Source organism: Astyanax mexicanus, chromosome 23 (assembly GCF_023375975.1).
Source record: "Astyanax mexicanus isolate ESR-SI-001 chromosome 23, AstMex3_surface, whole genome shotgun sequence".
Taxonomy (NCBI): domain Eukaryota; kingdom Metazoa; phylum Chordata; class Actinopteri; order Characiformes; family Acestrorhamphidae; genus Astyanax; species Astyanax mexicanus.
In genome coordinates, this window is record NC_064430.1 from 23808484 (window position 1) to 23819980 (window position 11497).

Consider the following 11497-nt stretch of genomic DNA (forward strand, 5'->3'; position numbering starts at 1 on the left):
GTTGGCCTGGAGAGATGCGTGCTTCCTAAAGGTACTGCGCATGCGCTGACCTAAACGTTTTCATTACTTCTCTTGTTTTTATTAAATAATAAATTAGTTTTTAGTTTTTGTGCATTAAACCACTAGACTCTGGACTCAAGCTGTCCAACTATCACTGCACGAACTTGTACATTAAATTAATAATAAATATATCAACAATTATTATAAAAAGAAAAGCTAAAGCAGTTTTTATGTCCTCTCATTGCCACAACTTTGCCACAGTACAGAGAGTTATGCCATCCAAATATTGTAACCTACATCTTCAAGGACTTCTACTGGGAACATGCTCTAATAAAGTGCTCCTTTTGTATTTATACAGTTAAATATACACTATGGTAGCACGGTTTGAAAGGGTAGCACAACTTAAAGCTGTTTTAGGGCTCCCTAAAAAATAAAAACAGGTCACTTCGAGAATCCTAATGTTTTGTTGCACAAAACGTTATTTGAGAGCTGTTGTCCATTAGAATAGGCCATAAACCAGCCGATGAACAAATTTATAAACCAATAAAACAGTAACTTGTCCTCCAGGTGCCCGCCCACTGCACTGAAAAAATAGTATAAGCTAATTGTTGGCAAATTATGTGTGTGTGTATGTATGTTTGTGTAAATGTTTGTATGTGTGTGTGTGTGTGTGTGTGGTCCTGCACTGTGAATATTTAGAAATATTTACAGTAAAGAAAAAGTGGGATGTTGTTTGGATCATTTGGGCCTCTGGCTCTGACCTTCTGACCTCTGTGTTACAGCAGGTCACAGTACATGTTCATATGTCCTCTGTGTGTGTGTGTGTGTGGTCCTGCACTGTGAGTGGTGTGTGTGTGTAAGTAACAGTGATGGTATAATTACTTTGAAAAAGTAATCCGATTACTGATTACTCCTTTAAAAAGTAACTTAGTTACTTTATGGATTACTTGATTTTAAAAGTAACTAAGTTACTGTACAAGTTACTTTATTAGTTACTTTCAGCAGCTGCAGACACCACGTCCCGCCGCCTTAACATAAACATTATAACCAGTTTTGCCAATACTCCCTTTATTGGAAAAAGCATTTTAACAGCATCAATGTATCTCTAGACATTTAAAGTTGAACTATTTATTTTTATAAAATTAAAAGACCATTTCTCTTGAATTAACTTAACATAAATAATTTTTTTTTAATAAAAAATAAAATATGGTCTTTCTTGATTTCACTTAACATAAATACTTGTTTTTATAAAAAAATATATAAAATAAAGAAAGTCTTTCTTGACCTGACATATTTAACACTGTAAAACTGAATATTGAACCTGTTGTTCTCTGCAGGGCAGCAAGGAGTGGTATTATAAAACAGAACCGTGTATATGGTCGAGGCCAGGGATCACATATATGCAGACTGCGGTCCGGGTCCGGACCCAGACGTTGTCCAATGCGGACCCAAACCGATAAACTACTGAGAAGGATTTAATTTTGACAGTGTTCATTTAAAGCGTCAGAACTTTTCTTGTCTTTACGGTATACGCACTCTGCGGCATGGGAAACTCACAGACCAATCACGTGTGGTGTAAAATCTTCAAACGCTCTCCTCTGCCAATCAGATCTGTGCAGACCGCTGCCCTGGCTAGTGAATTGGGACGTGGCCGGGAAAACCCGCCTTTATAAAGAGATAGGGAGCCCGAGAACTGGCGGAAAAACGAGAATGGGCGGAAACTAAAAACACGCCGAGCGCGAGAGAGACAGGGGAGAAAGCGAGACGCGTGTGATTGGGGGAGAGCGGAGGGGGATGGGGAAGGGAACGCGGTGTGTGTGTGTGTGTGTGAGGTGGAGAGAGAGAGAGAGAGAGAGAGCGAGAGTAACGTACAGTGACTTGGATAAGTAACTTTAATCTGATTACTGCATTGGAAATAGTAACGCGTTAGATTACTCGTTACTGAAAAAAGTGTCAGATTAGAGTAACGCGTTACTAACATCACTGCTTGGGACCCTGTGTCAGCGTGAGGCTGCCGTAAAAAAATGCCTTTTTAATTTATTTAGACAGCAGTCATATTCATATTGTTCTACCCAGCTACTGATGCATCTGTCACTCTTTACAATCAGGGTAAAAAATAACAGTACTTACGACTGTAATAAACATTAAGTGGTAATTAAGTGGTAAATATTATTTAACATTTCTAAATTGTAATGCTTAAGAATGTTGTAAACAAAGATGAATTGCGATATCAGTTTTAACATTTTGTAGGAATTAATATCTTAACTAGTGTCATAATAATAATTAGTTGAGGCATTCTAACATAAGTATGGTTAAACAATGTAAATTAATTGTAAAGTGCTACTGATGCATCTGAGGCCAAATATCTTAAAGCAGGATTCCTCTACTGTAATTGTATATTTTGGTTTGTGGTAGACAGATTTACCTCAAACCAAAAGGATAGGTATGTGGTTTTAGCAGGTGTCCATTTCTGTCATAATCAAGTGATCACCATGAATTTATTTTGAAAGTTACATTTTTTGTAGCTTGTATTTTTTTCCTTTTCAAATTTCATATTGTTTTTACAGACCATTTGTACTGAAAGATGTTACTGATCTCTATGTATCACATGCAGAGGGGGAACAAAAAAAAGTTTTAGATTTGATTTGCTCACTTGGCATTTTTTGAAAGGCAAAATAATGTAGTAATATGCTCAAAATCATGTAACTTAAATATATAATTATATTAAATTATGGTCCTCCAACCTCTGTGGAGTTGTGGGTGCTAATTTGTAATTTGAACAACTATTTCTAATAAAACAGATGTTTTATTAATGTATAATTTATGTTATTGGATGAATAAAGGGATACTGCAGTGTCTCATAAGACAAGCAGACTGTAAGAACTGTGATTTGTTTTCTCTGTTCTTCTAGTGTGTATGCTGACCTCGGACAGTACTTCTGAAATGCTAATGCTTATCTTTTGGAATTTGATTCCTTTGATTCTTATTTTTTAAAGCATCAGAAAGTTATCAGTATATTTCTGTATGCAGGGCTTAATTTTGCACATGTAAATCCCAAAGCTTTAATCGTTTTAAAAGTTGTATATAGATATTTCTCAGAGTTGCACAGACAATTGTAGGCAGACCACCAGTCACAATAAATTTGAATGAATAACCTTCAATAATAAATTACTGGCCAATACATTGAGGTAACACTTCATGATCAGCCTCAAACCTACTATCCCATGACTTGTAGAAGTAATGTCAGTGTAATTCCTAAGTGGTCAAACATCACATAGAGTTGTTGAAAATTACACTTTGGTTTTAAGTATAACAAAAAGGTGTAACAACACTGAGAGCCTTTGCATATTACCAGATACATTATTTATATAAATTCAATTAAAGGAATAACTTTCACTGAAATACAAAACTGAAATTGTCCTTGGAGCTGACATGACCTTATCCACCTTATCATATTTGGGAATATGAGACACATGGGATAATCAGCTTTTAACTTCAGAACATCTCTGTTCATTACATTAATAATAAATCAATAATTTCTGATTGATTCTTTCAGTGTTTAGTTAAAGTGTTAAAAAGTGGTTGAATGTGGGCATCAAATCCACATTTAATAAAATATTAAAATTATTTTTTTTCCATAAACACATTTCAAGAAACTTAGCGATAGTGTAATCAAATAAACAGACACAAGTGATAGCAATAAAAAAAACATTTATTGACAAAGTTAAGAAACAAACAAAATTAAGAACAGTTAAAAAAAAAAAAAAAAAAAAAAAAAAAAAAAAAAAAAAAAGTGTCCAAACCTCTTTTGAGTAAGCACAAAGGAGACAGCGGCAAAGAAAATTCTCTCAGAAAGAGAGATAGAAACCTTGAGAGGAACCCATACTCCTTGGGTCAATACACAAATTAAAAATGTAAAAATCTGAAAAAGACAAAGAGCATAAACATTAAATGAAACAAAAATATATACAATGCAAATATAAAATCCCGTATAAAGACATACAATTAATAAACCCGCCTTTAATTTTATTATAAAATAATGTATAATTAAGTACAGAAAGATTAATAGTAAAATAGTAAAAGGTAAGTACAATATTAATTGATTAAAGCACTAAAAGACAAACGTTAAAATGTTTTTAATGAATATAAGCCCAAAATAAGACTAAAACATCAATACAATAACCATTAATAAAGCAAGTAACTAAGCAATAAAAGAAATATATACAAAAAGTGTATGGATTAAAACACTAACAGTATACTACATAAAGATAAATACAGTTAAGTAATTAATAAACATCAAAAGATAAACAATGTCAAGATAAAAGGATTAAAGCCTTAAGTACATGAACACAAATACAAAACAGGAAGCAATTAAAAGCATACAATACACAAAACGATTAAAACATTTATATAGTTAAAGAAAATCATTACCTTTTTAAAAGTATGGAATCAATAGCTTTATTAATACCTGCTATTTTCCTTAGGTGTGTTTTATTAAAAAAAAACCCTCTAAACTAGAGTATAGAGCTGGGCGATATGGCCGAAAAAAAAAATCTAAGATTTTTTTTTGTTTAAATCCAATTCTCGATTTAAATCGATTTTTTCCCCCTACTAAAAATCAAACTAAAGATGATAAAGAAATGGTTAAAAACTAGTTCTTATTTAATTTGTTTTCACTTAAAATGTTCCATTTGTGGTTAAAGTGCAACCAGAAACAAGCAAAAAAAACTATTGTAAACAGTGAGAACATCTAGTGACTTTTAGAAAGCTTTCTCCAACATAGTTTAGGTACTGACACAATGCACCCTCAAACTTAAAAAATAAATAAATAAATAAACACACCCTTAAAAACAAATAGAAATAAATAAAATGGTGCCCTTTTTTGATAAAACTTACAAAGTAGACAATAGAAAACAAGTACAATTTATATGCTCTTAAGTAAATACTTTTCCCTATTGGGCTAGAATTGCAAAACAAAGCATTTAAATAAGTGCCAGTGTTCTATAAAATGAGATCTTTTCTCATGAATATGCAAAACATCTTAACTTGTAGTGCATACAAAACCTGGTACACGGTTGGAAGATGTGCCAGGGACAGTTCCTTGATTAACGTTGAATGGTGAACTGGTGCTGCTGCTGCGTTCATTCCTATGGTAGCAGCACTTCTCCCACTCCGCTACATGCTTCTGTTTAAGGTATAGTGATAAATTGGTTCACCTTACAGCGAGGACCTGTTTGGTCTACGTCCGACGCCGCAAAACCGAACCAACTCCAGATCACGGAGCTAGTTGCTCTTAAGCTTCGCCGTCATGTGTTTTGTGTATGTGTGTGTGTGTTTGTGCGTGCAAGGGAGGGAGGGAGTGAGGGAGGGGCGGGGGGTGCGCGTGCTGGAGGGAGGGAGGTATGGAGGGAGCTAGCTAAGCTCACTCTGTGCCCACAGAGGAGCGTCTGTGGTGAAAAAGAAAACTCAGAGAAAATCAATTTTCATAAAAACACATTGTCCTTAACTATAAATTCGAATTTATCGATAAAATCGATTAATCGCCCAGCTCTACTAGAGAACTCTCTAAACTAGAGATTGAAAATATAGATTTTTTAAAATTATTATTATTATTATTGTTTTATATGGTACCTGACTGAGGTGTGACTGATGTGGTGGCTGTGTCGTGGTGTATACTTAGCCAGGGGTCATAGAGCAGATGGTGGAGAGATGATCTGAGACTTCTTTGAGGTGATCTCTGTGCTGGTGTTGAAGGGTCACCTCTCACACACAGCAGGATGATTCCTATCTGCAACACTGTGGAGGATTTGGCCTCATGGGTAAACCACTCATGAGGAAGGTCCTGAAAAGTAAATTAGAGACAGTGACTGAGCGTTAAGGAATGTTTTTGACCTGAATCTCTATTCAGTAATGGTAGCTTCTACGAAGACAGTTCTCTGCCTGTAGTGTTCACTGAAAACCCATACCAGAAGAACAGAAGATGAAGGCGTGGTTCCTAACTGTACATCTGAACCAGGATGTTCTATGGCTTGAGGTCACAGTGCAGAACCCCTCTGGCATGGACCTCAATCACGCCTTCAACTAGCTGCCTTAGAAGTACCTGCAGAGTACACAGAGCACATTCTAGTAAAGTTAAATTGGCTGAAATTTATCCCAACATTTGCAATACTTGTGATTGTCGGCACGCTGCCACGTTAAATAAAAAAAATATATAAGTACCTACAGAGTGTAAGAAACAGACAGAAGGAAATTACAGTCGCTATAGAACAGGCAAACAGTTATCCAGTGGGTAGCTGCTACATTAAGGGTGAAGAGAGAAGAGTGTTCAGGTACCTAACGATTTTCCAATGATTTCACAGTTGCAGACAAATTTCCAGTCAGGATAAAATCACGAGAGTCTGGCTAGAGTAGAGCTGCAGTTGAGTTGCGGTCGTGTCATCTCAATCGTTAAGTGTAAGGTGGTTACGATTGAAAGTTTTAGTCAGTCGGGTTTGGGTACTGGCGCTCCGATAAAATCAACTGGGTTTGTTTTTTATTTATTAGCAGTGTGAGCAGCAGCTGTAAGATCGAAAGAGCGTATTACACCTCTCTGTTTGGAAATATTTTAAAGTGGACTGCAAAGGCAGGATTTTACAAGGTGGGAAGGAAAAAAAATGCACATTCAACAACAAACATGATTTACCACCTGAGAAACAATAAGCACCCAGCACAATCCTCCCAGTACACTGCAGACACTCAGTACAATTAGCAACAGCACTGCCAACACATTTCTCTGTGTGTGTTTCCGTCCCTTAATTAGTTCCCCCGGTAAGTCAGTAATAAGAACAAATAGAGTAATAATATTAAGCTATTAATGTATTAACATACATTCATCAACCTCTTTTGGGTGGGGATGGAGAAGGTGGAGTGGCCACTGCTTCAGCTGGAGCTCCAGGACACTGAGGATGTTGTGTCTTTTGGAACGGGGCCTGATTTTACAGAACAGAAACAAAACAGTTCATGGTAGCTGTATCAATTTATCCAATAAAGTACAGGTCTACAGGTCTTACTTTATATAAATAAAACTAACCGACATAAAAAATATGCATGAAAATGTTCAGGACATCCAGAATGGCAAGTATTTAAAAACACGGTCCAGTGTTAATTTTTAGTAACATGTTTAAAGTCTATACTATCTAAGACAGTGAGACAAATACAGCAACTTTTCTAAAATGACACTCTTCTACTGCAGCACAGACGTACACTCCCTCCTTAAAAAAAATGCTCAAAACCAGAAAAAAAAACAAACACACCCTGGGAGGTTAGCTCTTTAAATAGCTTTTGACCAGCATAGGTAATGTTTATTTCTGGATGATCAGCTGGACTCAGCAGGGCCAACATTAGTAGCCTAGTCTTTTAAAAGTAATTAACTCATTTTTTAAAACCCATAAAGTCCAGTAACAGCTGTGTTTATTTGTTTTTTAAAGTCACTGGTTAGCTGCGGGTGTAACTTCACATACCGCGATCTCAGTTCACAATTATGCAGCCACACATCTTATAAAATCTCCTTCTCCTAACCAAACATCCAGCACAACAAACCCAGCTTTAAACCCAAACCATCGCTGTATAAACAGAGACAGAGGAGAAGTTTTCTTTCAGTGTTTTCTGACAGAAACTGTGAGGATTCAAAAAAATAGACAAGTGTGTGTTTACTAATCCGTTACTCGTTCGTGATGAAGTTAACGCTAACTTGCACGTGCAGTGGATTCACGCGGTTACTTAATAGTATGCAAAATGCAGTGAATGCTGCTGTTTGGGGTCAAAATAAACTAAACACCTTAGCTAATAAATCATGGACTGCAGAAAACTAAGCCGGAGACACAACAAACGCTAGCTCTGTAAGTTAGTTCTCTAACGGAGTTACGTTAAGTGCATAAACTGCCTGCACAGATCAGAACATAACAGCAGCTTACCTTCTCATGTTAAATCCACGACGAAAGCATTCTTTTCTCATATCTTTATAAAATCCAGTTGCAGCGTCACCTGCTCGTTCAGAAACAAAACAAACATCCAGCGCCGTTTAAGAGCTGATTCACGACCTTCTCTCCCAGCACAGGGTGTGTTTTTCTCAATCAGCAGCAGCTTTTAAACCACGCTGTAGTTCAGTAATAAGATCGCGTTTCACCGAGAGCTGAAACAGCCAGTTAGCTAACGGTAGTTGTTAAAAAGTCAACTAGCTTTTTACCAAAACACTTTTAGTTAATTTCTACCTAATTTTAGCTGTGTTCCCACAAGACGAAAAAAAAAGGGGTAGGGTAGGGGTCGTCTGCGCAGACGGCCGCTAAATTTCGCGCATGCGCAGTCGGCCGCTAATTTTCGCGCATGCGCAGACGGCCGCTAATTTTCGCGCATGCGCAGTCGGCCGCTAATTTTCGCGCATGCGCAGACGGCCGCTAAATTTCGCGCATGCGCAGTCGGCCGCTAATTTTCGCGCATGCGCAGACGGCCGCTAAATTTCGCGCATGCGCAGTCGGCCGCTAATTTTCGCGCATGCGCAGACGGCCGCTAAATTTCGCGCATGCGCAGTCGGCCGCTAATTTTCGCGCATGCGCAGACGGCCGCTAAATTTCGCGCATGCGCAGTCGGCCGCTAATTTTCGCGCATGCGCAGACGGCCGCTAAATTTCGCGCATGCGCAGACGGCCGCTAAATTTCGCACATGCGCAGTCGGCCGCTAATTTTCGCGCATGCGCAGACGGCCGCTAAATTTCGCGCATGCGCAGTCGGCCGCGAATTTTTTTTATTTTTTATTTTTTATTCGTCTAGTGGGAACACACCGCTAAAATTAGGTATAAATTAACTAAAAGTGTTTTGGTAAAAAGCTAGTTGACTTTTTAACATTAGCCAGATTACCATACTTTAATTCAGTATTAATAAGACTCAGAAATTAAATATCTACAAAAACCCTGCCGAATTAGACCGGAGTACCGAGAGGAGCTCTCAGGCCTGTTGGGTATTTTAACTACCGTTAGCTAACTGGCTGTTTCAGCTCTCGGTGAAACGCGATCTTATTACTGAACTACAGCGTGATTTAAAAGCTACTGCTGAGTGAGAAAAACACATCCTGTGCTGGGAGAGAAGGTCGTGAATCTGCTCTTAAGCGGCGCTGGGTGTTTGTTTTGTTTCTGAACAAGCAGGTGCTGCTGCAGGTAATCGAGCTAACTGTAGCTAATTACCTTAGCCGGTTGAGCTAACTGTAGCTAATTAGCTTAGCCGGTTGAGCTAACTGTAGCTAATTAGCTTAGCCAGCCATGCTCCACTCGCTAGCTCGCTAACGTTAGCTATCTTACAGCGTTATTCGCCGTTAACACGCTTTAAATAGTCTTTAAATAGTGGTAAGACTATTTAAAGCGTGTTAACGGCGAATAACGCTGTAAGATAGCTAACGTTAGCGAGCTAGCGAGTGGAAGATGGCTGGCTAAGCTAATTAGCTACAGTTAGCTCGATTACCTGCAGCAGCACCTGCTCGTTCAGAAACAAAACAAACACCCAGCGCCGTTTAAGCATCATAATAAGACCGCGCTTCACCGAGAGCTGAAACAGTCAGCTAACTAAATTACTCACCGGGACTTACAGAGCTCCGCCGCGCTGCTCTAATCTAATCCGGCAGGGTAATAATCACTATCGGTGCTGGAGGCCCGCTAGTGCCGCTGTTTTAAGACTGAGGGGCTTTAAATGAAAACAGAGTAAAGGGGAAACACAGTAAAGAAGCAGCGCAGCGGACCTTCAGCACCAGAGTGAAGAAATACTGGATTATTTGACCCAATATTAATAACTGTTCCCCACAAAACACAGCGAGGCTTTGGACTCCTGCAGTCCCCATGCAGCTCCCGGAGAAAAGGACGTCTTTCTTGTGGGTACTGATTCAGTGGAGTGGAGCCACGACCATTCAAAACTAGGTTCGGGGTTTTTTTGTTGCCCGAAAGGTTTTTAATTTGTGTGTTTTAATATATTCATTATATGCTATATTGTATTAAAACGTGAGATATAAACGTAAATAATCATAATTTAATAGGAACGGTGAAATATATTATTTTAATTATATTAAATATCATGCCTCAAAATCTCAGATCTCCCCCTCTTTTCCAGTGACTTTGGTTTCTTCCAAAAGTCTGTTGATGAGAGGGCGGGCGGAGCTGGACTGGAGAAAGAGGGCCGGTGTTCTGTCGAATTCTGCTACCTTGTCGAACCGTGCTGCCCCAATGTATATTTAACTGTAAAAATACAAAAGAAGCACTATTTTAGGGCATGTACCCAGTGATATTCCAGTAGATGTACGTTATTAGATTTGGAGTGCATAATTCATTGTACCATGGCAAAGTTATAGTAAATATAGCTCATTACAAACTCCTTTTGTATTTATTTATGATAATAAGTGTAATTTTTAGTTTCCATTTACACTTCTGTGCAATGATAGTGCGAGAAGGAATTAAATTGTGTAGGTCGGCGCATGCGCAGTACCTTTGGGAAGCATGTATCGATGGGTAGCAAAATTCGACAGAACACCGGACTGTTTTTAACACACCTTGGGTTTGGGCTGTATTCACTCAGTCGCAGTTAAATAAACTCACTGGCCATTTAGGAATCACTTAGACCAGAATTATAATAGAATAAACAATAAAATAATAAAATGTTATATAAAATGTAAAAAAAAAAATCACCAGTGTCAGTGGCTGTCTTTACACTACAAGCCTCAAGTGTTTTTTTATTTTATATAAATTAACCTTTTTGTCAAACAGCACACATGCTCTCAATATTTTTTGGCTGCTCTGCCAATGCTGGCTGATAATGACAGCACTAAGGGCATGAATACTGGCAAACAGATGCATGAAATCCACAAATAAAGAAATATGAAATTTGCAGTGGCCTTTTTTATGCCCAATCAGTTTGAAGACTGAGAACATATGTCTGCACTCCCCTCCAAAGGAATTGGGCAGAAAAAGCATTATTAAAAGATGAATAATGAAGACTGGAAATTGGAAATCAGTTAATTACAACTTTGTCAGTGTGTCCAGGCCCGGAGTGGCTAATCGGGAGATTCGTGAGGATTCCCGATGGGCCGGCTGTGTCTGCTGAAGTGTCTTATTGTGTACCTTGGGGAAGATGTGGGCAGTTATTAAGGAGTATATCTATGCTGGTGTTTTACCGGAGTCAAGCTATCCGCGCGTATACGCACGATTTTACGGTAAACAGACGCGCAGGAGGAGAGCACGCTAAAAAAACAGAGAGAGAGAGAGACACGTTTCAGTCGGTTATATTAATTCAGACATACATTAAGCCCAGAAACGAGAAGAAAACGGATTAAAATAACTCACCTCACTGTAGATTTAGTGCAGTACATTATCTATTTGATATAATACCATAACAATCCCATCGGTTTTTAAGAGAGAGAGAGAGAGTTTTATATTAATATTACTTTTTCAATCCATGCTTCAAATTAAATTTCTCATGAGTTTCCC

At 38.1% G+C, this 11497-nt stretch overlaps 1 long non-coding RNA gene across 1 annotated transcript; it reads right to left on the minus strand.

Moving 5' to 3' along the window:
- Nucleotides 1-3694: 3694 nt before the first annotated feature.
- Nucleotides 3695-9917, minus strand: LOC125787307 (uncharacterized). The gene is made up of 4 exons (XR_007429246.1): nucleotides 9603-9917; nucleotides 6878-8022; nucleotides 5967-6100; nucleotides 3695-5842 (listed from the first exon to the last, which is right to left on the minus strand). It is a non-coding gene; the product is annotated as an uncharacterized LOC125787307 (long non-coding RNA).
- Between the last annotated feature and the right edge of the window lie 1580 nt (nucleotides 9918-11497).